The sequence below is a fragment of the Chenopodium album genome, chromosome 10 (genome assembly GCF_948465745.1).
Source record: "Chenopodium album chromosome 10, dcCheAlbu1.1, whole genome shotgun sequence".
Lineage (NCBI taxonomy): Eukaryota > Viridiplantae > Streptophyta > Magnoliopsida > Caryophyllales > Amaranthaceae > Chenopodium > Chenopodium album.
Window position 1 is genome coordinate 20930894 of NC_137843.1, and position 3828 is coordinate 20934721.

Below are 3828 nucleotides of genomic sequence, written 5' to 3' on the forward strand. Positions count from 1 at the left end.
TGCCTCACCGCCAAAAACAATCTAAAGCTACACCCCAACAACCCCCATAAAACCATACTCACTTAAGAAAAAATCCAAAATCAAAACGACCACCATGAAAAAACTTGTTTTTACCCACAAAAAAAAACTGCAAATTCTACTACACAATCTTCAGACCTTTCTCACATAGATCTACGGACCTTATCTTGAAAACTCCGATCCAGATCTCAATGATTAGAGCGCAAATCACACAATCACATGATTTTTCAATAGTCCAACAAAAGGATTATAATCAATATAATGTAAAGAAAAATTTGAGAGTATAAATAGAATCAAAAACCTATTTTCATTGTTACCAGCATCTTCATCCTTTTTGGGTTGTGACGAATCATCATATGGGATTTTGAAAGGCTCTTGAGTTGATCTAAGAGCTCTCAATCTCTCTCCTCTCAATTACTACTTGTTCAATTGAATCTTCTTCCGTCGCCATTCATGCATGCTCAAATTACTACAATGTTTACAAATTTAGGTAATTGTAGACACTTGATTGTGTCTCCTCAAAAACCAAACCTAGTGATAAATATCTTTCACGTCATTTGATTATCAAACTAGGTGAAATGCGAAAGAGTCTTGTGATGCACCGGTTTTTAATAAAAATACTTCTTTCTGTTTTCGAAAATATTTCTTTTCGTACCTTATTTATGGAGAATGTCCAGTCCAATTTAGTTTGGTCTATGATATGGGTCCAATAATAGTGTAGTTGGATGGGGTTCGAAAAGAGCTTTCTAACGATATATTATAAGCCCAATTTTGATGAATAATGAGGAAGTTATGGCCAAAATACTAATTGGGCCCAAAATGGTTTTATATGGCCCAATGATCAAGTGGAGGGCCCATTAATTATTATTCCTAAAGTTATTAGGATTACTTTAATTTTCTAGATTAATCTAGAAGGTTATTTTTGAAGGACTTAAGTCTTCGATAAGTGCAATTACTAGATATAATGTAAGTGCAATGATAAGTGCAATTATAATGTAAAAGATGTCGTTAATTCGATACCTCAGATTTACTACTCCTGGACTGACAGTGTAAGGTTTGAGACTTACAATATCCATTGTAAGATTATGGCTAAAAAACGCATGCCTGGTCAGTCAGTTAGGACCCATATCAATGAACTGATTGGATTATTCAATTAGATGGATGTCCTAGGGGGGCCGTTCGATGATGACTCTGCACAGGATTTATCCTGTTCTCGCTCCATGATGGATTTGATCTAGTCAAGCTTATTCATGATGATGAAGGCTCGACAGTGACACTAGTCAACCTTTTGATCAACCACTCAGAGGAGTACTTGAAGAAGGAGGGAAGCCAGTGCTTCTATTGCGGTAGGTGGTCTTGACACATACTTAGGTGTCCCCATTATACACCAGTGAGAATGGAAGGTAAATAGTTACCTAACGTTTTTGTTGTAGAAATTAATCTTACTTCTTCTTCAACTTGGGTATTCGATACCGGTTGTGGTGCTCACATTGTTAATAACATGCAGGACCTAGAAGGGAGTAAGAAGTTAGCAAAAGGGGAAGTCACACTTCGAATAGGAAATGGAGCAAAAGTTGTTGCACTTGCTATTGGAAACTATCATTTGAGACTTCCATCTGGTCTTATTTTGGTGCTTAATAACTGTTATTATGTCCCAACAATTACCAAGAACATTATTTCAGTTCCTGTTTTAGATACTGAAGGTTTTTCTTTTGAAATAAGAGACAAGTGTTGTTTTATTTCTAAAGGAAATATGTTATATGCTAACGCCAAATTGATTAATGGTTTGTATGTCTTAGATTATACAACTCATGTTTACAACATTAATCAGAAAAAGCGTAAAACAGATGAATCAAACCAAACCTATTTATGGCATTGTAGGTTAGGTTATATAAACCAATCGCGCATCCAGAAGTTACATAAGGATGGACTCCTAACTTCATTTGATTATGAATCATTTGAGAATTGCGAGTCATGCCTGTTAGGTAAAATGACCAAATCGCCTTTTACTGGAAAAGGTGAAAGAGCTAGTGACCTTTTGGGCCTCATACATACAGATGTATATGGACCAATGAGTTCAAAAGCTAGAGGTGGTTATAACTACTTCATTACCTTCACTAATGATTTGAGTAGGTATGGTTATATCTATTTAATGAAACACAAGTCGGAATCCTTTGAAAAGTTCAAGGAATTCCAGAATGAGGTACAAAACCAACTTGGGAGAACAATTAAGGCATTAGGATCTGATCGTGGTGGTGAATATTTAACCCAAGAATTTGATGAACATCTGATAAATTGTGGAATACTTTCACAGTTAACCCCTCCAGGAACACCACAATTAAATGGTGTATCAAAAAGGATGAATATGACCTTACTAGATATGGTTCGGTCCATGATGAGCTTTACTAATCTTCACATATCATTCTGGGGATATGCATTAGAAGCAGTTGCGAACATACTAAACAGAAGCCCGTCCAAAGCAGTTGAGAAGACACCATATGAGTTATGGAATGAAAAGTTCTAAAGTTGTCTTATCTCAAGGTTTGGGGTTGTGAGGTCTATGTAAAACGTTTACAAAGCGACAAACTCAGCCCTAAATCAGACAAATGTTTCTTTGTGGGTTATCCCAAAGAAACAAAAGGGTATTACTTCTACAATCGCGAAGATAACAAAGTGTTGTTGCTCACGATGGTGTCTTTCTAGAAAAGGAATTCCTCTCTAGAAAGCCAAGTGGGAGTAAAGTAGTTCTCAAAGAAATTTGAGACGAGCAACAAATGGATGTGGATAACACCACATCAGAGGCGAGGGCGCATAATCATGCGTCGGAGCAAGCTAATTCAACTAGCGAGACTCATATCGTCCCACTTTAATCTAATTCTTGCGAAAATCTTCAAAGAGTTGAAGAGAACATTTCTATTGTTGCTCCTACCCCACGTAGGTTTGCCAGAATCAGAAACAAACAGTTTGTTGAAGTTCTGTTAATTGAGGATTCTGAAATCTTCTTATTGGAGAATGAAGAACCTACAACCTACAAGCAAGCTTTGGCGAGCCCCAGCTCAAATGAATGGCTTAAGGCCATGAAATCCGAAATGGAATCGATGTCTGAAAATGCTGTGTGGACCCTGGTGGACTTGCCTAATGGGGTAAAACCTATTGGTTGCAAGTGGGTTTACAAGATTAAAACACATAAGGATGGAAATGCCTACATCTATAAAGCAAAACTGGTTGCGAAAGGGTACAAACAGTTTCATGGTATTGACTATAATGAAACCTTTTCCCCAGTAGCAATGCTTAAGTCCATTCAAATTCTTTTAGCGATTGCTGCATTTTTCGATTACGAAATTTGGCAGATGGATGTCAAAACTGCCTTCTTGAATGGGTTCTTGATGGAGGAAGTGTATATGACACAACCTGAGGGTTTTAAAGATCCAGAAAATCCTGGAAAGGTATGCAAACTTCAGAAATCCATTTATGAATTGAAGCAAGCATCAAGGAGTTGGAACCTTTGTTTTGATGAAGCAATCAAAAAGTTTGGTTTACTTAAAAGCGAAGAGGAACCTTGTGTATACAAGAAGTCCAGTGGGAGAAGCATAGTTTTCTTAGTCTTGTATGTAGATGACATACTACTTATGGGGAACGACATACCAATACTTGAGTCAGTCAAGGAGTGGTTGAAGAGTTGTTTCTCCATGAAAGACTTGGGTGACGCCGAGTACATCTTGGGAATTAAGATCCATCGGGACAACTCTCGAAGGATGATTTGACTGAGACAAGAGACTTATATTGATAAGATTCTTGATAGGTTCGAGA